The sequence below is a fragment of the Lichenostomus cassidix genome, chromosome 5 (assembly GCF_008360975.1).
Source record: "Lichenostomus cassidix isolate B80296 chromosome 5, HeHo_3.0, whole genome shotgun sequence".
In the NCBI taxonomy this organism is placed as follows: Eukaryota; Metazoa; Chordata; class Aves; order Passeriformes; family Meliphagidae; genus Lichenostomus; species Lichenostomus cassidix.
The window spans coordinates 18,412,528-18,437,290 of NC_139486.1; the positions used below are offsets into that span (position 1 = coordinate 18,412,528).

General features: G+C 41.3%; 1 protein-coding gene across 8 annotated transcripts in view; it reads right to left on the reverse strand.

The window, feature by feature from the left end:
- FLRT2 (fibronectin leucine rich transmembrane protein 2) overlaps nucleotides 1-10,903 on the reverse strand; it is a 62,833-nt gene extending 51,930 nt beyond the window's left edge. The window contains exons 1-2 of one of the 8 annotated variants that reach the window (XM_085061608.1): nucleotides 10,771-10,903; nucleotides 9,432-10,352 (exon numbers count right to left, since the gene is read on the reverse strand). The gene's annotated coding sequence lies outside the window, so the exon portion shown is untranslated. The other 7 variants (XM_085061612.1, XM_085061607.1, XM_085061613.1 and 4 more) reach the window with 7 other exon arrangements.
- Between the last annotated feature and the right edge of the window lie 13,860 nt (nucleotides 10,904-24,763).

Consider the following 24,763-nt stretch of genomic DNA (forward strand, 5'->3'; position numbering starts at 1 on the left):
TTTCCTATACATACATGAAGAAACTACTAATGAAAGCATATATACATTAGTATAACCAGAGACATGCTGTTGGGGTTGTATCATCTTCAATTACAGCTAAATGACATCACTTTTGGGTATTTAAATCATTACTCACATGAGGAATACCTAATCATGAGAAGACTGTCTGTGAAATTAACTTGCCACTGAAAGAGAGAAGGATTGAGTCTGGAATCAAGTACATTAATTTAAAATGCAGTCCTTCAGCTGTGAAGTTGTATTTCATAAGCACAGGTAAGTTTGCTACAGACTCTTTCCATTGACCTCAGGAACGATACCTCTTGGGAGCACCTCAGCCTTTTTACCCAGTATAGAAACCTCCAACACACTGGTGGAAAAGTAGTCTTTTTCTTATTGTTTAATTTGATTCACAGTTCACCAACAAAATAAATTTTGAATTAATATTAACTATATATGTTTTGAAAAGTCTGAGGGAGACCTCTATGATCAAAGTCACAGTCACCTATATATGTATCACATACAAAAACTGTATATATAGGCATGTACATATACATACATCACCTACATTTCTTTTTCAAAATTGCATATTAATTCTTTTGTTCTGTCAGTATGATATTGATATAAATTTTTTTTTTTTAGGCATTAGTTTCCAATGACATTGTGAATGTCATAATTTTCTATGTAGGAAAAACATACAGGAAATCTCAAAGAAATATTTGTACTCTGAACCTACAAATCTACAACCTATTACTACCACCTACAAAACTCTGACCTACAATCACAAAGCTGACAATCCTGTGACTGCAGTTTGACCATGTTTTGATCCTCTGCCACCTGTGTGAGGATTGAAGGCTCTGCATGAGCATCACCAAAGCCTCCCAGCAGTCCTAGGATGTGCTGCTGGAGCACTGTGTCCCTTTCCCACACGGGCAACCCTTTAAAAAATGATGTCTCCTGGCTTACTCTTATGGAACAGCTTGGCCAGGTATGAGCTGCTAGTGCAGCTATGTGGTGCAGGGCTGGAAGTACTGTCAGAAAAAGCTCTCTACTCTTTAGTTAATTTGACCTGTTGGTTTTGTTGAAGGAATGACAAAAGCTGCCAGTGGGAATGGGGAGTAACACTGCAGCACACTGATTTCTGCTCTCAGGAGGTGCTGATGAGGCTTTTCGTTCAGAGCTCTGACCTTCCCTGCTCTCAAGAGGTCATGTAGTACTTTCATATAGTTTACAGTATCTACTACAAGAGAAGTGTGTAGCATCAGCCTGCCCAGACCTTCCTGAACACAGACGCACATGATAATGAATGTCTAATAAATCAGATACGGATATTCAAAATCTTTTGCTTGTAATGGTCCCACAAGATCTCAGACATTAAAAAATCTTGATAATTTTGTCTGAAGAGAGATTGTGGAATAGCTTCAGAATAGTTTAGTCATCTAGCATGTTTTTAGGAAGGAACTAGCTTGATATCTATATGATATTTTTAAGGTAATTAGATTACCAATGATAATTTGGACACAATAAAGAACTTTGGCCAAAGAGCAGAGCTTCTGTTACTTCATCCAAACGTTTTCACTTTGATATATTAAAAAATAAATTACAATAAAAGGAAGTAAATTACATATTCTGTGGCTCACAATATGTCTCTGCCTGGGCCAGGATTTGCAAAAACACACTGCAGACCATCGTAGTGATCTACAGATTTTTGCCTGAACTACATGTGAATTTTTTTCTTTTTCTTCTTCTTCTTTGACTGTAATCCACAAATGTTGCATAAAATTACAATGATAATTTATATTGTGAATAGTTAGCTGGTGATTAAGAGCTATGAAAGGGGCCTGTTAACTTGAAGGACAGGCCAGAATATTATCTGTGACCTCTAGCATTCTGCTAAGCAAGAAGCAGATCCTACAAAATACTGACCAGGCAGGGCCTGTTAGAAGAAAATACCTCTCACCTGGGGCCAAAGTAAAGCCATCAGTTTGCAGGACCAAGTCTGGCAACAACATGATCCTGCATAGCAAAAGAGAGTTTTTTCTTCAAGGACTTAATCAGTTTCACAGAGTACCTTTGAATGATAAACAATCTTCTGTGTCATATGCCTTTGTAAATACATCTTTGCATTAAACTAGGCTAGAAAAGGTTTATTAAAAAAAAACCCCTCCAAACTCAATAGAGCAGTTATAGCTTGAAGTAAAATATACAGAAGATTATTTCTAGGTAGAGCTGAAAGAGAACACAAGATTTCTTTTTAAAAGGGAAATTTTACAGCCATTCTGCATCATTAAGTTTTCAGGAATGCTGAATAGAGTATGATGGATTTGTTTTAATTTGTTGCTAGCATTTAATTTTGATTCAGTTCAAGGGGCCATGTCAGGAGAAGGAATCAAATACAAAAAAACCCCAAAAAACCAACCTGTTAACTAGGCAGATCATCAACTTAAAAAAAAAAAAAAAAAAACAGGAAAGGTGTAGGAAGGTCCCAACACCTTTCACCAGTGGTTGAAAATATCAGGTTAAATTGCAGTATTCCTGGGGCATATTGTTTGATGTGATCAAAATATAATTTGTTAAACAGAAAACAGCTTTTATCTCAAACACTTCTTTCCTGAGTATCATCTATGGATTAAGGTTTGAGTTTGTTTAAAATAAATGAATAAAACATGCCATCATTTTAATGATGATCTTTTTGTGGTTGTTTTTCTTTAAAAGAAGTCAATTACTTGAAAGCTGTAGGTTACACATAGCTGTAGGGAAACTGAAACTCGTATCTTCAGTGTATGTTAAATTAGCCTTCTTTACAAAAAACCCCCAACTGTATATTATTCTTTTCTACTAGTTTTTTTAAAAGAGAAAAAATACAAATATTTGTTTAAGAAAGAAAAAAAAAAAGAGAAACTAATTCTTATACCTCTGGGGCAAGTTCCAACTCTTTTTGGTTTCTTGAGGAAATAAATAAAAAGCATTGGCAGAAATACTCCTAAAAAGACTGCCCAAGGGGGAGGGAAGGAAACACCTAAAAACATCATATTACCAAGCGCTGAGGTAATCAAATACAATCTGAGAAATGTCAAACAGTGGTGTTCATCTACCCAAAGATTTTGCTGATCAAGTCCTTGACTGCCATTTACAATCACTAACTAAAATATGGAACATAGCTGTGGATATAAACAAGAGACAAATTAGTATTGGGAAGCTGGGTTTAATAATCCCCTAAAAGAGCCCATCTGTTTAGAAAAACCCCTTTTTCCTTGATCTCTGACATGTATTCCTAATATAGACAGAGAAGGAATTTTTTTTTTCATTTTTTAAACACCCTGCTACTCTAAACTCTACTCATAGTATATTTCATCTGGGTGTTTCTCTCAAGTTTCAGTTATTGAAGCACTGAGGGGCAATAAAATTTCACACAGTTCAGCCTGCTTTACTATAAGCATTATAACATCAGACAAATATAAATGCAATTCCTTCAGTATTGATGTCCAATAGCACTGTTTGCTTCTTATTTTTCTGATTTTTGCAAATATTCACCACATTATCACTGAAATAGCTGAAACAGATTCAAAGCTCTTTCAAAGTTCTGGATTCATGTTTGGAACTGCAGCTCGGTTTTGTTTTCCTGCTTAAAACACTAGGAAATCACATTGTTATTAATGGATCTGAGATTGATAACCTAAAAACCAGGTGATTTGCAGGTATAAAAGACTAAAACAATTTATAGTCTGTTTTTCCAATCCACTATGGTGAAGGGAAAAAAACACCCTTGACTACACCCTTCTCACAGATAGAGGTCACTAATGGACTGGATTTGAATCTGCCTAGTGAAAGCCTGAAAGTTACATGAAAGTATCCTAGACAAAAATGAACTCATTTTGAGATTAAAGAGGTAACAGAAATGATTAAGAAATAAAGCTCTCACCTTCCTGGAAACAGTATTATCTTAAGTGTGCCTTCTTTCTAATCCTTTAAATAGAAAGTTCAGTACAGGAAAAGCCTGATAGTTCCACTTGTTTCAACTCCTTTTTGTTTTCCTCACTTGGTAAAACTATGTCTCTCCTCCTTTTCTGCGAGAAGGGTAGGGAAGTCAGCCCTAATGACATCCCACATTTCAGATACTGCTATTTTAAGCAGTTGAATGCAAGCTGCATTCTTGATTCTTGAAGGAAAGCATAGCCTATGTAATGCAGATTCCAACTGCGACGGTGTAGGGTTGCGCAAAGGAGATATGTCTACATCCTAAATCAAACTATCCAGCAGGCCAGGATATAAATGTGACTTGTAACAGTGGCTCAAATTAGATCCAGACTTCTCCAAGCCAAACACAGATAAGATCACCTTATACAAAGTATAGGGTGTGTGTGTGTGTGAGGAGCGACTCTTAAGAATGCTGGGTGCATTCCAGCACCACTTCTTGCTGAAGCCTTGGACTTTGAAAGACACTGATGACTGTTCTAGTCACAGGTAGTTTTATAGACACTGTATTTACACAGTGCTCTAACTTGTTTCACCTACAGAGCTCCAGGCCTGAACTCTCTTAACTGCCTCAATACCACATCAGGATACAGAATAACCATTGAAACAGCTTCTTGAAATCTCTCCTCACATAATTTTCAGAAACAAGATTAACACAAACATTCTAACATTACTTTTGTCACATAGAATTAGTGACTTTAAATCACATCTGTTATATCTCTTTCATTCCGCAAAGTTTATGCATCAGTGATAACACTGCATATATTGACTCTTTCAAAGAAGAATGGAAAGAAAGGCGGACGGAGGTATGGGTACAGTACCTTTTAAGTGTTTTGAAAAAATGGCAGGATGGACTTTGCTCCTTCCAAAAATACATATAACTAAAATCAATTCCTTAGTTTCCTCTTAAACTACAAATATATAAAGGTGCTCTTGGGTAAAGGCCATTTCAGTGAATGAAGCAAACAATTAAGTCCATGGAAATTTGTGGGGGGTTTTGTATTGTTTGTTGGGTTTATTATAGCCAATCTCTGATCAGTCTCAACCTCTAAACTGGTTTAATTTCCCTGCAAGCACCGTGAAGTTAGATACAGTAAATAAACCTCTCTTTAACACACCCCCTGACTTTCAGAGAGAGAGAGGGGAAGGGAAAGGGAAGGAATGAGAGAGGGAGAGGGAGGTAGAGAGGGAGACGTCTGACTTGCTTTAGTATCTTTTTTTGCTCCTCATGCGAGGAACCTCTCCCTTTCTATTTGGCTGAGCTCTGCATTGCAAAAAGCAGCATCTGAAGAAATCTAATCAGTACCTTCCACACACAGTACAGGAATTTACACGGATTTGTGCCTTGGATTTATTAGCTTATTGTAAGCCTTAAAACAGATTTCCTCCATTAAAATTAATTAAAAGCTCCTGTTGACTGCTTCCCACTCCGAAAAGAAGGTGGAGAATCTCATTCTCTTAACTTTGCTGATTGTTTATTTATCTTTTATGGGGTTTTATATCATGTTCAAGAGAGGTCTTTTCAGCTGCTTGACTTCCTTTTGCAATCTGCTATTTTTCGTTCACACACACACCATCCCCACGCACCCAGCCCCCCGCAGTATTTGTTCTTATTTTGTCAGATCCCCGTCTAACTCGTCAGCGGCCCCTTTGTATTCCGAAGTCCTGATCCGATTCTCTTAAGCTCGCCCCCACCCACTCACCGCCAGCCCCGCTCCGGAGGCTGCTGCTGGGGATCTGATGGATCCTCCTGCCGGGCGCAGCTCCCGACTCTCCCCGTAGATTCCTTAACACTTGGCAGCGCCGAACTAAGCCGACTGCCTCTTCCAAGCAAGGCTCACCTCCAAAGGTCCCGTTTCTCCGAACCACCTCCCAAACAGAACTGCTGGCGGTGCTCACACAGGCGCTCTGCCGCTGCCCCTGCCGCAGGGGTAGTCCTGGGCTCTCCCCTCCCCTGGGGTGGGGGCCAGGCTCGGCACCCTCCCGCTCGGCAGTGCAACGCGACCGGGGAGCAGGACCTGGCTGCAGCTGCCAGCTCCGAGCGCCGCTCCTGAGCACACGCTGGCGCTAAACAGCCCGGGGACCCTGCTAGCACTTGCCGCCGGCCATTCATAAATCCGTACTTGTGTGCGCCCGGCGCCGCGGACACGGGGCTCTAACGTGGCGAAGGCGGTGTTTCTGACACAGCCTGATCCCGGCTCCTCAACTTTGCCATCTGCGAGAAGGCAAAGGGCACCGCGGCTTTAGATCGCCCGGGGCTAGAATTACCAGCAAGGAAAAGAGTGAGAAATGAAATCCCAACTGTACCTGGCGGCGTCTGGGAATCCCTCGCCGGCACCGATCGTAATCCCCCTCCGCGCCTCTGGCCCCCCACACCAAAACTTTGCCGCCGCCGCTCCTCGGTGGTGGCCGCCGCCGCCCTCCGCCCGGCGCCGCTCCCGGCCGGCCCCGCGGGCCCTTTCCCCGCCGGCCGCCGCCGCTCCGAGCGACCCCCGCGCCTCCCGCGCCTTCCTCCGCCCTTACGAGCGGCGGCATCGTCCTACCCCCTGCTCCGCCACCTCCTCCTCCGGCGCGCAGCCCGCGGCTCTGGCATTCCCAACGCACTTTCTCTCCTCGATTCGCTCTCTCTTTCCCCCGCCGTTCCTCCTTCTCCGGTAAAAAATAAACGAGAAGGGATCTCGGCTACGCTTGGTCTTGGGGTTTCTTTCTGTTTGTTGGTTTTTTGGGTTTTTTTTTGTCTCTTTCTGTCCTCTGGAAATGATGAAAGGATCACATGAGGAGCAGGCACGGCGACCCAGGACCCTCGGAAGTCGGAGAAGGCAGCGGACACATATATGTGAGTATATGTGTGAGTGTGTGTGTCTGGCTCTCTCCAAGTCCTGCGCCTGCCTCCAGCCGGGATTGCAGGCTGATCTTAGCAGTAATGATGCCTCACATCTCACTATTCCCTGCTAATGTAAGTCGTGCCTTTTTTTCCTCCCTGCCTGACACCCCAGGGAGATGTTTACAGTAATGAATTCAGTTGATAGCCATCTCTCTCTCTCCTGGAGTCCCTCCCACATTTCTAGTTTAAAGAATGCTTGGAAGGCAGGGCTGCAACCTAAAGCTTTCCAAGAGGCAAAGTCAGGCTAGATTTTCTCTTTTTCTTCTTTCCTTATTTCCCTCCCCGTCCCCCCCGCACCCCCCACCCCCGGCCGCTTTTAACCCCTAGCTTGCTGAGGACAATTTAGCGAGCTTCATCCCTTTGGACTCGCCCTCTCCGCCGCTTTCAGCAATGAAGCGGGAGGCTCCCCCCCCGCAGTGGAGCCAAGCGGGCGGCGCTGCCCGGGGGATATAGGGGCTGCGCAGCCCCCGATCCCCGCCCTGCCTCACCGCCGAGCCGGCGCTGCGGGAGAGGGAGGTGCGGGTATCGCCGCCCTTGGCGGCGGGACTGCCCCAGCACCGCTGCTCCGGGGACTCTCGGAGTGTATCGGAGCGCATCGGAAGGGAAGCCGGGAAGTGAGCTGAAAAACTCCCCGAGCTGCGGCTCTGGGAGATGCCTTCGCTAGCAATAATTACAGCCGTGCTCTCCACCAACATGGCGATATTTCATGTGCAGCCGCCGCCGAGCCCGCCTCCCCCACCCTCTTCTTTCCCTCTCCTTCCTCCCTTGCGAACTTTTAGATAGGCAGTAGCAGTATGCAACAAATATAACACAGAATGAAAGAATCTCCAACCCTCAGGGAAGAGACGGACCTCCTCTAGTATTCTGTCTGATTTTCATCATCAGTCACAAAGACTTAAAAACCGCTGGAGAAACCGCCTTTTACCCTAAAGCGGTAACAACACCCACTTCCCCCACCCCCCTGTTTCTCCTGTGCACATTCGGTGCGTGTGCATATGAGTGAGTGTGTGTGTGTGCATGCCGGGCTGTCTGCGCCAGTTTCGGAGTAACCCTTCCCCCGCCGTCCAGCTCCCTAGTAGGCTACTGCCTTGTCCTGGCAAGTCCACTTAAAGACAAGGCTATTTAATACCGAGAAGCACTTGGGCGATAGGATACAGCCGTCAAGGTAGGTAGGACGTGGGGTGTGCGAAGAGTATTTGCTTCAAACTCCTCCATTAGTAAAGAAAACGCACAGCACAGCTTTTGCAGCGAGTTACTTTAAGAAAGGGGCTAGGGAGGGATGGAGGAGAGGGAGCTGATCAATGCCATGTGTCGAGGAAACAGAAAAGGGAACCGAAATGCCTCGGTGTTGGCTTCCCCCTCACCCCTGGTTGCTCAGTGGCTCGTGTTTGCTCGGCCGTACCTCAAAAGCTGAATCACTCGCCATTAGCTCCGCGCCTCCTTCGCCCTTCGCTTGGGGGGGCTAAACTACTCCCGACTTCAAAGGCTCACTAAAGCCGTACCGTAAAGAGGAGCCCCGGCGAGGGTCAGCCCAGCGGCGGTGTGCTCGGCGCAGCTCCTGCCCCCGCACTCGCCCTGCCCTCCAGCCCCTGCCCGCCAGGGGGGCTCAGGAGAGTCCCCGCGTACGGACAGCCCGCAGCCGAGCCGAGCCGAGCCGCCTGCTCGCCCGCTCGGAGAAGGACTTGTGCCCTCACCTTTGCGGAGTGATGGGGGCGGGGAGCGAGCACGGAAAGGCGAGCTCAGGTAGCCCGGCATTTTTAGGGGACTCAGCAAGAGGAAGGGAGTTAAGGACGAGACCCCACTCCCGGGAGCTGGGGACTGCTTTATGCCCCCGGGATGGGGGGGGGGGGGAGGCAGCCCGGGGCCCTCCGCAGGTCCCAGCCGGCCGGGAAGAACAGGGTGTGACAGGGGTCAGTCCCGCAGGCAGAGCCTGCATCCCCGGCTCGGAGCAGGGGCTGCTCTGAAGTCGAGTCTGCTCGCAGCCCCAGCTGGTCCCGAGGGATAAAAGGATCAGGAGCCTCGTTGAGTACAAAGGCAAATGAACAACCTTTTTCGAAGGCCGTTCTAGGTATTTTTTTACTTTTTAAGTTCTTTCTTTTTTACTCTCCTTTTATTTTCCTTTTATTTTCCCTTTAATTTTAAGCCTCTGCATACTTTGCAGAGCTCTTATTTGAGCATGGTTTATATATCTCCTTCATGAAACTGATGGACAACCAGTGCATTTTCTGGCAAAAAAACCCATCTCTCATACTCAGCCCACCTGTCCCTCTGTTTTCCACGTCCCCAATACTAGCAGCCTGGTGTCAGCACAGAAGTCAGAGCTGACCATTGTCGATCACAGGTACTTCTGCCCTCTGTTCCCCAGTCACGGAGGAAAGTGGGAATGTTAAAAACTTCTGCAAGGCGGCAGGCAATTGCCCTGCTCCACGGTCTCAGAGGGATTAGGCAGAATTACCCTGTTTCTTTGCCTGTCCCTGCACCCTCAACCAGCCCATACTTCAAATCAGTGAACGATACTAGGGCACGTTTTGGTCAAGATCGTGTCAGTCCAGAAAGGGACCTAATCAGGCGTTACCTGCTCCTGCAGAAGTGGGTTCCTTCTCGGTAGGTCACCCAAAGCCCACCGGGTCCGGCAGGTTGAAAGGGGAGAAAGTGGCAGAACAGCTGGGCTCCGGCATGGTACTGTTTTAAGGATCACCACCGAGGTCTCTGTTTTCCATAGCTGCCAATGGTCACCAGCACCGAAGGTTTCTCTCAAGGAAAGGAGGAAGCAAATTATCTTCCCAAACTGTTCTCCAGCCGGTCATTTGACCCTGACACCCACCGATGACACCGAAGAACACCCCGTTGAAGCGGCTAAACGCCTAGTAATTTCCTGTCTTCTCTTCCCCCGGCGGCCCCGGCGCACCGCCGCCGAGCGATCTTATCGCCGTGCGATCATTATTCACCGGTGACAACCAGAGATGCAGCGCTCCTAAGTGAGGGTGACAGATTTCAAACGCGGGGCTGCAGCGTATCCAGCCTCAGACATATTCTTCCTCAAACTTTGCCTAGCAAGCAAGTCAGCAGCTTAACCCTTTGTAGCTCTTTCTCTCGCCCGGGCACCGAGACCCCAGCAGCGGGGAGTGATTTGGGGAGAATGCAGGACAGCACGGCTACTTGGCTCGGTATTCTTTACTACGTGCCGTTTTCTATTCTTAGTTCTTTTCACTTGAAACAGATGAGAGCCGCCAGCTCTGGGGAGCAGATGGAGGGCTGGATGCTTTTCTGTGATTAGGGGCCAGAAAAATCCTCTTGGCAAAGCAGATCGCTGGGGACTCACCTCTGGTCCCTCTTTGTCACCGAGTCTGCAAACTCATCTGCATGGCATGAATTCCTCTCATACACACATATACAGAGCTTCTGCACTCTCCTCAGCGTGGTGTGGCTAAAAGTGCAGTTCCAAAAGTACCATTTCACTCAGATCTCCAGATTCAGCTCTTTTACAGGTTATTAACTACAACAGAGAAAGGAGCCAGTGAGAAAGAAACAGATTTTCAGGAAAGAAAGAAAGAAAAAAAAAAGCCTTTTTCACACATGCAGTTTGTAGTCAAAGGCAATATTTACCACCACCAAACTCCAGCATGTCAGAACATGTTTCCACCTGGCACAAGAAAGTCTTAAAACTGAGAGAAAAGCATGTGCAATTCAAAGATGAAATGAAGTACTTGAAAGCTTTTCAAAGTCGGTACCCCCAACCCAGAGCCCGATGTCAAAACAGCATCCAAACAGCAGGGAAACGAGATTAACAAACTCCATTGGTTGTCTAATATTAATTTATATATATTTTCAGTGCATTATGATGCTTCTGTCACTCTTCTCTGCACCCGCCACCCCCTCAAAAAAAAAAAAAATAAAAGGGGGGGGGGCACGACCTCTGACTGCAGCTGGTGTTCTGGGAGCTCCTTCCAAAGCCCCCGTGGTTACGCTGTAGGAAGGATGCAGAGGCAGGCAGGTGTGTATGAATGGGAATTTCAGTGCTTTCTTCATTAAATGTGTGAGATAAGGCTGGACAAGGGAGGAGAAGAATCCTACTGTAAGCAAAAGGACAGAAAAAAAAATTCTCCTCCCACCTACATTTCTAAGTTCCGATTTTAAGCACAGCAGGCAAATAAACGTCCTTTGAAGAACAACCCCCAGTCCTACTGAAAAAAAAAAACCAAAAACCAAAACCCAACCCCCCCCCCCCCAAAACTGACCCTTTAGACATTAAATATATCCTTGTCCAGTTTGTAGCAGCGGGTGGTGTGAGTGGGGACCGTGACTGGTCCCGGCCGAGGGAGGAGAAGCGATGCCGCAGGTGCGCAGCGGGAGCTCGGCGGGCGCGGAGCGGGTGTCGCCTGCACGTCCCGCGGCGCGGCCAAGGTGGCAGCAGAGCACAGCGCTAGGATGGATGCTCGGCGGCCACCGGGGGACACTTCTCCCCTTCGCTCCTTCCAGCACGCTCTGTTTAAACTGCTGCACACCCTTCCCCCTCATCCCCCTTTCCACGTAATCTTGGTAATAGTCTGATTACTTGGACTTTAAACAATTCTCCCCCTCACCATCACCACGCTATAAAAGTGTCAAGGATGTATTTATTTATTTATTTATTTATTTGCTAGCAAACCACTTTGCATATTTGAAAAGCTGTGAACTGAAAGGAGAATGTAGAAATATATTCTCTTTAAATTATCTGTGATCATACAAGATGGCTAGCCTGGAGTTATGGTCCACTCATCCATAATACAACCTCACTTATTTTATAGAAAATGTAAGATGGGGTGCCATTAGGAAATATTATAAAAATGAAAGTGTCTTTTTAATTCTTTTTTTCTTCAAGCTATATTGTTAGATTGATTTCTGCAGCTTGCAAGAGAGAGGGTAAAAGGAAATGGAAATAATTCTGTAACTGGGAGGTTGGTCTAAATCATACTGAATAATCTCAATTTTTGTCAGTAATGTAAAATTTTACTTCAGGCCTTAAATTCATGCAGCTGACAGAAGGGAAAAATCACTAAGTATATTCTTCATCAAATTTTGGAAAATCAGCTTATTAAAAAAGGTTTTGAGGAAGGAAAGGGAAAGGAAAAGAAAAGGGGAAGTGGAAGAAAGAGAAAGGGATGGAAAGAGAAGGAAAGGGGCAGAAAGGGAGAGAAAGGGGAGGAGGAAGGAGAAGGGGAAAGGGAATGGGAAGGGCAAGACAGGACAAGGCAAGGGAAGGCAAGGCAAGGGAAAGGAAAAGGGAAAAGGAAAGGACATTTAGAATAGGAGACAATGCGTTATTAATATATTGTTATATTTTATTGAATTCTAAACAAAATCAAGTTATAAATCAGTTTCCTTTCCACTTCAATGAAACAAATTAAGCACTTAACTAGAATTACATTAGGCTGGGAAACACAAATACTCAATATGTGCTTTCTCTGGGCTCTTGCTTTTATGGTGAGCTTAACATTAAAATACCATACTGGTTCTGAAACAAAGTTTGGCAGAGTTTGTTGTATTACTCAAATAGTAAATTTCTACCATTTTGGAATTTAGGAATTCGGTTTTCTTTCTAAATAAAATTAATTAGAAAACTTTGCTGTGCCATTAGACTGTCCTTGTTTGAGATGTTTCTTATAATTGATTTCTTTCCTCCCCCTTTCCATTCAGCACACTGTTATTTTCTTTCAATGCATTCTGTATGCTGTTAGGTATCACCTTGTAATTGTATGCATAATGCTTTGGGTTGCTGCACCTCATAGCCTTGACCTAGTGCAGGTTCTCCCTTTATTACTTCAAGGGATTTCTGCATTTCATATTTGACAGTTTCATGATAAACTATTTCCGTGGATTGCCTTCAGCCATCCTTCACTGCCTGATCCCAAGGGACACAGAAATCTGTGAGTCTTATCAATCTTTTCCTTTTTTTTCTTCTTTTTTTTTTTGTCTTCAGGACTGAGGAGGATGTTCCAAGGTTCTCTGTTTGGGCCTACTTTTCAAGTTGATTTCCAATGAAACCAGAATATAAGCTGCTCAAAATCTGTTGATATTTGTTCTGAACACCTAAGAGACTCATGTTAAATTTTGTTAAAATTAAAACAGATCTACCTAGATGCCAGCCAATAGACATGCTGGAAACTGATAAATAGGTAAGACCGGAAGACTGGACTCCAACATTATTTTTATATTGCAAAAAATAAAAATTTTACTTTTCTGACCAAGTTTTTGACCAAAGTAAATTATAAAAAATTGCATTAGATATTATGTCATCTTATTTTAAGCAAAAAATCTTAAGAAAACAAAATTCTATGTATATATTGATGTTTCTCACCTTAGTTTCCATGCTTACAACTGTTGCACAAATATAGATCAATCCAACCAACAGTTAGTTGAATTTGATAAAATTAAGGTAATTAAAGTGGCTAGATCATGACATAAGAGTCCAGCAGTCAGTAAACATTATTATGCATCATTTCTTTGTGATTTTGTTTGATTTTTGCATGTATAGAAAATGCAAAGGAAAATAGAATAATGAGAAAAACTGAAATCAACACATGTATGAAAAAAAAAATTAATTTATGACTGACCTAACTACTTACCATGGTGAGAGTGGAAGGCATAAGTAAAACTTTCCGAATAACACACAAATAGCTGACATAAGTTTTTTCTTTCGCATTTTCTAAGTGTAATCATTAAGGTCCTTTTCATTGTCATAGCCAGCTTTTAAAATAAAGAAGCATCTTCCATCCCTGGTTCTGTCCCTGCACCTTTATGTTTCTGGAGAAAACAATCCATGCACTTCTATCAGACAAACTCTTGCTATACCCAGCTGAAACACCTCAGTGAAAGTCACGCAGCATTCATTAAGTTGCCCCATATGCATTCAGTGCTCTTCTTTTTTTCTAAGTGGAGAAGCCTAGAAGGCAGACTATCAATCTGCTGTGGAGAAAGCATCCCTTTCTCATCACAAGGCTATCTACGCTATCTCCCATGGGAGCTTAAGAGCTCACTCACTCTAATTTTCTGCTGATTAAAAAAACAGATTTATTTGTACCTTATCATCCAGAGGTTTGGCAAGCACAAATCATTCTTTCACTTTTGTCTCTGTCAAGTCAATTTCTGTAACTTTTTGTATTTTCAAGGGGATGGTTACAACTATGACAGAGTGCCTCTAAATGATCGAAGAGGAGCCAGTTTTCTTTCAGCTCAATAAACATGAATGAATGTTAGAATTATGAGAATATATAAAAGTTGGACAGGAGAAAATTATTTTTAAAGAATTAGCCTGGTCAAAGTCTCTCTATATTATTTAAAGAGAGAATATTAAAAAATGCTACCATTTATAACATAGACCTCAAGGCTCATGGCATAACTTCAGCTTTACATTTGCTTGATTTGCATGCATCACTTTATGCAAGGCTAACAAACTTTGTTCTACTGTATTTCAAAATACTTTGAGCTCTATCTGACAACTGTTAACCCTCTTTCAATTCCAATATCAGCTAATTATGTGTAATAGGATACAAGGGAGAATGCAATTTTGCTATTGAAATTTATTGATTTTTGCATTTTGTGGATTAAACCCTTATTATTAAGATTCTGATAAATTGGTAACATCATTTGGCAAAGCCTTTTCTAGTCCTTTCTGTCTATTTTAGAACACATTGTTCTAAAACAATAGGTGAAAAGGAAAACTGGTTTCAATTGCCTAAAGAAGAAAGTATAAAGATGTTATCCTGACCATCAAGGTCAAGAAGCAGAGGCTGCATGATTACACCTCCAAACTCAGAAGTAAATGAGCAGTAATATTTGCATGCTGGTGCATCATGTCCTTTCTAGGGGCTATTACTAGAGGGCAGAAATACGTGTCACCATGGTACAGACTACCTGAAAGGAAAGAAAAAAACCAAAAAGAATGACTAGGCAGATGGTATCTTTTTTGAATCCTGGTAAATTGGCAGTAAGCATTCAGGTCTTCAAGAGGATTTTGAGGCAGTGAAAATATCTTGTGAAACCATTTGTCTTGCTCTTTAGCAGTGCAAAGCACCCACATCACAGATTTGTGGACTGAGGGGGATAGGAAGGTTGTCACAGCAGTCAACAACTTCAATTCTTTCAAAACACAGGGCACCAGATTAATTTTGGTCAGACCTAAAACTTTTTCTTATGATTTAGTAAAAGAGATTTTATGCCACTTCAAAATTTTTTTTTTATGGACAGGAAGGCACTGCTTTTTAGACTAAAGAGAAATGTTGTTAGGAGGAGCAAAGATCTCTGATTAGGTCTACTGAACCAGTGAGAAGTACCCATTCAGGTAACCATGGCCTGCTGACAGGAAGGGGAGGGATATGCTTTCATAAGGGACACATGTTATGTTGGAGTAGAAATGCAGTGCTAAAAGTTATGAGGCTGTTTACTAATCAGTGCTGTGAAGAATACGTTGGCTAGTGCCTGTAGATTTATTTCATTCCTATAGTGTAGCATGACTGGGAAAGTCTAAATTTGTTTTACCAATGTGATGCTGAAGGAACATTCTGGTGAGAAAACCAATCTGCAGAATTCCATCAGGATTGCAAATTTAGGGTGATCTTAATTCAGCTAGAGTCATTGTTAGGAAATTCCATTCCTCTTGTGGAATTCTTGTGTTTTCCATTCAGCAGTCTCTGTAGTTCTCAAGACCTCGAGCAAGCCCTGAGAAAAGACCAATTTTCCCTTTTATATATACTATATTCATTCAGCCTCTGAGATAGTACTGTCCATTTTGTACAAACCCCCAACTATATGCAAAGATAACAGCACATGGGAAATTCATTTTCTGGATCATATATATACAGACATATTTAATTGTCTTGCAGAATTAATAATTAAATAATTGCAGTCTGCTTTTTTGCTCTTGACTCAAACAGACCCTTCCTCAACTCATGATGAGTTTTCTATTCACTTAATTCTGCTTACTTGGTGGTGACAAATTGCTCTTGAAATCTACCATGAGATTATTTAGTTAAACATACCACACTTACAATGTCCTAGGTGGAGTAGTATGAGAAAGAGCCAGGAATACACCCCCAGGATAAATTGAACTTTTTACCTGCATCATAAAATGATCCTCCTTTCTGTGCCTCAGGCAAAAAGAATGCTAAGAAGTTAGGCTATTCTTTTTGGTAGGGTTAGAGAAGACAGTGAAATCCTCCCTGAAGAGAATGAAGCAGCTTGAGTGTGTAATCGTTTATTGGTGAATTTTAGTGAGTCCAAACAATGAGTTAAGGAGAGCAGAGTTTTAGGTTTTGGCTCATTCATTTTCATTTTAAAGCATATGCGTATTCGTCAGCATTTGCTCATCAGAGAGAGATTTCTGCAGGCTCAGAGAAGCTGGGGTTTCACTATAGGAGCATCTTTGGAGTTTGTTTCCTGCATTTGTCAAACACAATTTCTCTTAACCACTATTGAATAAAATAGGCTAACCACATACTTCTATAGTTAGTGTCCTTGGATTTCCCTGGTCTCAAGGGTCATTGTTGGCTATTGAACACCATTATGGTCAGTCTTAGCATCCTCAAAATTTTCAGCTTATTGCTGGACTTGCTGTAGGGAACAGCAAGAAAAAGGGAGGATGAGCTGGAAGTCGAGGGTGACCCCAGAAAAAGGCAGTGCTGTCAGCCAGTCCTGCAGAAGGGAGGCAGGGTGGACAAAAAGGGGGCTTGGTACAGGGTTCATTAACATTCCCAGACATGCCTGGGTGGACAGTCAGGCTCGGGGTTCCCAGAGGACTGGAGGCAAACCTGGAAAGAAGGCTATCATGCCTGTTGGGTGTCCATCCAGAAGACAGGACTGGAGACCTCCAGCAGTGACTTGATCTGGTGCCAACACCAAGATGACACAGAGCACCTGCAGCATAGCAGGGCTGGAGAGGAGTGGGAAGGAGGGCTCCCAGGGAAGGATGGACCCAGTCAGGGTCTATGGGTTCCCTCAGGACTCTTGATTTATGGCACTAGCCACCAGTAACTGCACACTTGCCTTACTAAAAACATGTAATACTTGATGAATACCTAATATCAGCTCTCTAAAGGGCCCCTTCATAAACTCACAAACAAGTTCCTGCTCTTTCCTATGACACTAGTTAATTTTACCAATCACACTGGGTATTCTATTGCATTACATATTTGAAAGAGAGAATATTTCATCTCCATGTAAGAAAGTTTTAAGCCGATTTCAGATGCTATCAGTGCTTCTCTTTTCTTCCTCTTTCTCATTTTTGTGCATAAGATTGGACAGTCTCAGAGAGGAGATACACTCTTATAATTCTGAACTTTAAAAAAAATTTTTCTTATACTTGATGATAATTTGACAGAGATCATTTCTAGAGTAAGGCTATTGCTTAAGACATGCAGACTTTTGCAGTCTTCTAAACTGAGGAGGTTTAGGCACTTATTGATCAAAACTTTAGCTTTGTACCTGCAGGTACATTTTTTCCACAGTTATTTCTGAGATGTATTCTTTAATTTCTGCATATGACAGCAAAATATGTACTAACACTGACCAGGGTCAATCTCCAGCTTCCTTTTTTTGCTAGGCTGTAAACTGATAACTATCAGGGGTTGCTGCCAGTCTAAAAAAGCTCTTCCTGTTGAGGGAAAACAAGGAAAGGGATGGGTGGACAACTGGGGGAGATAATAACTTTAACCAGTGCTGCTTGATCCCCCACTGAAAATGAGTCAATAGTCCCAGCTCCAATTTAAAGTTAAAAAAAAGGTCTCTAACTTTCAGAAATGCAAATCCTCAAACTAGAAAAAAGTAAAAAAAAACCCCAACAAACCTATTAATGAAACAATACAAACTGAACAAAATAATTACTGGAAGAAAGAGAAATTCCTAGTGAAAATTGGGTTAGATTTCCACATCATGTCATAGATTGCCATCCAGATTAGAAATGCAGGTTTTTATTCTCATGATTTTCAATCTTGTGACTGAGAGAAGACTGGAGTCGACAATTCTGGTTTTATCTTGCTTTTTGTTACTGCTAATGTTGCATTTATTCGCTTTGGGTTGTTTGTTTCTATTCCCTCCCCCCCCCCCCCCCCCCCCCTTTTTTTTTCCCGATATTTTAAACTGCCTAGAAATGCTGAATCATGTTTGTGCCGTGTGATACCTGAGCTAAGGAGTGTGTTGGAGTCAATGCCTGTGAACTCTTCATTGCCTGTGTCCTCAGGGCATTGTCTACTGTCACTTAGCTCATCCTCTGATAGTATTATTTGACTTGCCTAGGCTTATTTCAGGCTTGCAGGGAATAATATTAAATTTAAAATTTCCTAGGAAATCTGATTTTGGAGACATGGGAGTGGATCCTTTGGGAATATCTCTTCTGTACTTTTACTGAAGGAGAGAGCACTAAATTGCTTTCTATGTATTTGGTTAGTATCACAAATCTGGAATTCTATACTTGGAGATAAATGGACAAAAAATGTCTCCTGCTGTTGCAGAGCAAACTCATTGAGTCGGCTCCCACTGACAGATCCCACTGACAACTTTTGATGCAATGCATTCAGTATAGCTGTGCCCACACCCTGCTACTTCTGGCCAGGCTGTTATTTGGCACTTTAGAGAAATGTGCAAAAAATCCATAAACCACCTGGCCAATTGTTCAAGTTACATATCTTGATTAAAAAAGTTATGGATAAAGAATCAGAAGTCAGAGAAACTGATGATTTTTTCCTAGTTGAGTGCTCAGTTAGACACCTTGTATTTAATAGTACATGAAGAAGCTTCCTTTTGTGTCTCACTTTTTTTCTAATGATCATATTTTATGAAGCATGCATGTACTAACCCACATCCATAGCCAATTGGACTATTAAGACTCATTAAATGCATTGATTTGTCTTTTTCTTTCTGTTTCTTATCAGTCATTAATGATGCACAATGGCTTGTCTCCCATTTTATTCATCTGTTTTCATCTATATTCCTCATATTTTATCTCGAACAAAGCATAGTCTTGTGTCACGAAGGCTCATCAAAGTCATAATTGCACTTCATTTATCTGCATTGAGCTGTCTGTCATCTCTTAGCATTTTGAATGCTCTATACGTCTTTCTGCACTTGTCTTCTTCCTCATTTACTTCTTCTGGACCATCCATTACTGCTTGCTACCTGCTTTCTGCATTTAATTTTTTTTTTAATTACCAGCTGTGTTTGTAACCTTCTAGCAGCTTCAACCCAGAAATATTGATAATGCTTTTTTTGCTGCATTTAGAAAGAGTTTATACTCAACATTACTCTTTATCTACAAGACTAATGTGCCCCAGCAAGGCAGGATAAATCTCAGTATTGAGGATCTGTTATACACCACAACAGCCTTCACACCTTTTCCTAATCCATCTTTTATGCTCTGGACATTATCCTTTACATAGCCTAAACCTCAAAAACACTCCAAATCCCTTTTTGTAAGTAATTTCTGTAAAAATGTCAGCTGATAATGATTAGATTGGTGGCCAGAAGGGGATAAGGACTGTTACCGATGATTTTCATTCCGTCTTGGTTTTATTATGCATCATGTTTTATTTTTAGTTAATTAAAATATTCCCTTTTTTCTCTTTTTTTTTTTTTTTCCTTTTCATACACCTACTTATGCTTGTCTTTTTCCTCCCAGGTACCTGTCTCATCATTTACTACATCTTATTTTAAAAGACCAGACAAAACTGTATTACAGAGGATGCTTTACAAATTAGATAAAGAAATAAAATTTCAGAGGGCTGGTTTGAAATAAATAAATGTGGAAACATTAACTTTGGTCTGTACAGGTACTGTGTTCCTTATCTGTAAAATGGGACAAGTGAGCATCCTTTCTTTCACAAGGAAAGCCTTCTTAAGAGTAGGTGAAGGTTAACAAACGGAAGGTTACTGTAGAAGGATAAAGTAGTATATACTTTCTGTTTCAGATTCTTAACTGAGGTACATTGGCATAATGGAATCAATGAAACTATGGTGGTTTATATAAAAGGAAAACAGATGTGGATGGGTTTGTTTATTTGTTTTGCATTTAGCAGAGAGTCAGGCAGCTTAACAGTGGTATCATTACCTCATGGAGACAGGTTTGAGAGGCATAGGAACTTTATTTACTTGAGCTCAGGTGAACAAAGCACTATTTAGAGCTAGGTAATTCTTTAGACTCGAAATACTGTCAGGTAACAAGAAATCTGCTGAAATTCCGTTTATGTTAATATCTCTCTGAAATTAATTTTTCTGCTTTCGCTAAAACTGAAACTTCTGACAGAGTGTGCAAAGTACTAAATAGCGTTAAAAAGAGCAGAAGCCAAGTAAGTGACAAATACCTCATCAGACTTCTTAATTTTTCATATGTTGTTTTATTTTCAATAATTTTATAAATATTAGAAATACTTTGTATCTTTATACATATTGTATTATGAAATTAAACAAAACAATATTTAACAGGTGTAATATTTTTAAACTAGCAATGGAATCATCTGAGGAGTCTGTGAAGTATTGCTAGAGTATGCCTGATTTGATTTTTAAATATTTTTATTAAGTTAGTAAGTTTTAACTGAGAAAAAACATATAGCTTGGCAACATAACCCAATAATCCACAATGATAGCTAATTATCTTCAATGCCAATTTTACATTTGAGTTTGTCTATCTCAAATTTTCAGCTATTGTACCTTACTACAGATTATGACACATGAACATTCTCATCACAAACAAAATGGATTCGTCTCCTTAACTTCCTTAAGTAACAAAATCTTTTTTCCTCTTTTCCATTCTTTTGTTGGTTACCAGTTCCTTGTCAACTACAGCATCACCCACCCACACATCCCAGCTGCCACTCTCTTATTTTTCATCCAAAACAGCAGAATACATCACCTGTTATCAATGCTGCCATTCATTCTCAAGAAACAATCAAGAAATAGGTACTTATCCAAGGCTCCTGGCAGCCACCAGTGTTTGAAAGATTGAGGAATTCTATTTCTAGTCTATTTCCTGATCTTCATCAGCATAGACTATGAAATGGCTCTGGAAAAACCTCTGAACTTCAACTAGAAACAGCTAGTAACACAATGTGAGTAGGACGAGCCCGTAGTTTTGCCTGGGCAGCTGGTGAAAAACTGATTTCCAGCAACTAGAAGGAACTCCATTTTCCTGGCCCTCAGGGCTACAGACAAGACTTTAGCTCTGACTTCCCTTGTTCTCTGCTTCTCTGGGGTTCTGCGGAAAATTCTGACATTTTTTTTCTCAGCTTGCTTTTTCCTGACATTTAACTTGTGCTGTTAAATGCTATTGCACACTCAGGCCTACTGACTGACTCTTCTTTGTTGTTATTTAACTCCTTTTGCTACCTTACACCTCCTTTCTGACAATAGATTGGGCTGCACCATTGCTGCCACTTCTGTAATTGAGGTTGCTGTTTTATTCATCTATGCTGACGTATATTGTGGGTTAACTGTTTTTTAGTATTAGTTCTTAACTTTGACTTATTTATTGCTTCAAAGGACATCTCTTCTCGTGTTTCCTGATTTTCTCTTCTTGTAATCCTTTTCCCTTCTTCTTTCCCCTACCCTTTCATTTCTGAACCTCCTTTTATCTTAGCACAGAATCTCAAGCCCTAAATCACAAAGTGCAATGTAATAAGCACAAGTGGTTGTGCTGTTATAACTTACAAAAGAAATTGAAAAAGGGTCAGGGAAAATGCCCCCATTAATCTCTGCTCTTGCATTTTATACAGCTGTTTCTGCCCCTGTAGGACAGACAGCAAAAGATGCCAACTTTTAACTTCATCCTAATCTGCCTACAGGCAAAGACCATATGAAGTGGAAGATGAAATGGCCATACCCCATAGATATCTTCTAGAAATTACGTATTAATGGTTTTTTTCTTTTTCCTCCCCACAAGCTATGTCTTTTAAAATTTTCTCCTCCTGTGTTACCACCAATATTTTTTCATATCTAAGCACAGCATGTGGTATACCAGGAACAGCTGCAGTCTTCAGTCTGAGGTCCACTTAGTAAAGGCAGGTGAAAGCAAAAGCTCTGTTCCAGTTTGAATATCTGACAGCATCATTTAGAGCTACTGTCTGCTGAACTGCTTACTGCTACAGCCTCTCCACCTAACAGTAACAGCTCAAATTCAGTGGTTTCTGGCTTTCCTACTCCAGCCACATGACTGCCAGAGAAGTTTATGAGAGTAACCAGCCCAAGACAGTTGTAAGCTAAAGAAGTATGGAGCCAGAGGCTGACTGGCTGTATTTGGGACCTTGTGGCATAATTCCTGATCAAGAAGAGGTCTACTGCTCTACAGTGTTGCCACCAAAAGCCTTCTTCTTGAGTCAAATTGAGGTGAAAGAAATTTTAACTGGAATGGGCCCAACAATGTTTCAGGCCTCATATGCCAAGTCCTTCTCTATATTCAGGTAAACAATAGGTTTGGCTGTCTCTGAAACTCAGTAGATACCTTCTGGTCATCCACCAGAGCACAAAAGCGTTTTGGAAAAAAAAGAAGACTGTGACTTGTTTTACATTTTATTTTCACTATATTTTGGTCATGTGTTGAGGAAGGATTATAATGACCTTCTAAAATTAATAAACTCCCACTGCTTTCATCCAAATAATTCATCTGCCTTATATTGTATTTTCTACATGTCTGTGACCTCTCACTTCTCATCAGCTCCTCCCTCCAGAGGGAAATAGTGACAAGATGGCTCATAGCACCATACATGATTTGAAAGATATTTACAAAAAGAACTCCCTAAAGAAAAGATGCTGGGAACTCTATAATTTACACTATTTGTGAAGCCTTCAGTAGTAGTGTGAGAAGAAGACTGAAAGGAAAATAAAAGCAATGAAAACTGAAAATGTGAGGTAGGGATGGAGGGAAGTTTGGGACCAGTGGGTATCTGAATGCTGTTTCCTATTCATTTAGATTCAGTTTGTTGTTAACCAGCGGACTTTTTTTTTTTTCACTTGGATATATTTCTCAAACCATGAAAATCCAGGGCAAACCAATCACTTTTCAGTGTTAAATGCAAATTAAGATTTCTTACTTTATTACCTTTTCCAACACAGTATTTTGTGAAAATAATTTTTCCTTACTTCTTTTGAACGTAGGCAGAGATCTTCATACAGACAGTGTACAGTGTACAAATGCAATGTATACACAAATAAATATATTTCAAAGCCAGGGATCTGCCTGTGCTGATACAATCTTTAAGCCAAATTCAACATTTACACAACTTGTCTCTCCATATTATCGTAGTGTGTTTGGATTAAACAAGTCTGCAGCTTTCTAATTGTCATGGTTTAACCCCAGCTGCCAACTAAGCGAAACTGGCACACTAATAAAAGATCTGACTCTTCCTTCCAACCCTGCACAGACTGTACATCTGGGAGATGATTTTGGAAGTGTGAAGAAGACAAAATATTACTTCCTGGCAAGTGTTCTACACCAGATGAACATGTCAGCACGCCCTTTTCGATTGCTTACCTGGTGTTAGTGCTCTGTGAAGGAATCTTGTCACCAAAGGACTGTTTCCCACTCAGGCTGGTGGAAATTGTCAAATCGTATTTCAGCCTTTTACAAATCCTAAATCCAGTTAGATAGTAATGAATGATCAATGCCCTTTTTAAGCCAGTGTGAATTGCAGAGCATCTGCTCTGGATGTCTTGTTCAGTGGCTAATCACTGAATGCTGTGTGGGGAAGGAGTCTCTTTGTATTATCAGGACAGAAATTCTTCCTCTCCTGTCTCCTCAGAAGAACGTGATAAACTGAAGGCAAACCCTTATGGAATGCAGTTTTTCAAAAGAATCCATACAAATCACAATTCATCATGGCTGGCAGTATTGTTGTGTGCTTTCTCAGGAATGATCCTTCACCCTTCCATTCTGGATTTCTGTTGAGGAAGCAGCTGTTCTCACTGATGTAATCCTTCGTTTTGGTTATACCTGTTTTAAAGTTGATGGCAGATGTTCTGCATCCTCCACATCTCAGAAAAGGGTATAGCTGTATTATACTGCATTAATTTTTAGATCTATTAAAAATGTGCAGATGAGTTTTGGCACTGAAAAGATAAAAGTTGAATTATGAGCAAGTTGCTGCAGTGATCTCAGCAGATCCTGTGATTAATTGTGTGCCTACTGGAAGTTTGTGCACATTTCTGGAGGTTTGTAGCAATATCCAGGTTTACCATTGCTTTTCATAGGTATGCTGGACTTGTAGGTGAAAAGTTATCAGAATTCAAAAAACTGTTAAACGTATAATGAGCAAATAGAAGAATATACTTTTGTGGCTGGATATGTGTTTACACAATGTAGAATGGTTCCAGAGAAAATTTTCTGGCCTATTGGGTGAATAAAATGCATTTCTTAAAGCATTCCAGTAATACTTTCATAGTATTAAGGGGTAAATGGGATAATCACTATTAAGGACATTTAAATTAGTTTCTTGTGTATATTTATGTGTGAGACTCAAGCTGCTAGATAGGAATTTTCAGCAATTACTACCTAACCTCTTAAATAGTGTTCCCTTTAATTCTAATGGAAATGAAATAAGCTGAAGAGTCATAAGTAAGGCCTTAATTTCATTTGCTTGCTTATTCAAAGATAAACAAAATTTTAAGATAACTCCAATTTAAAATGCAGCAAAACCAGGGAGAAAGAAGTATATTTAAGGTAAATTCAGTGAACCAGATCTCTTGAGACCAGAGATCACAAATATTTGTGAAATATGTTTCTGATGGGCAGACATGAAGAAGTACGTGGCAAATATGTACAGGCTAGCTGGCACAAATGCCTTTGACAAGGACATTCCAAAATGTGCTGTGACTGGAGTAGTTTATTTTCCTTGGTGGCAAATAAGCATGCAAAAAAGATTTTATTCAGAATGATGTGTATCAACTCTAATA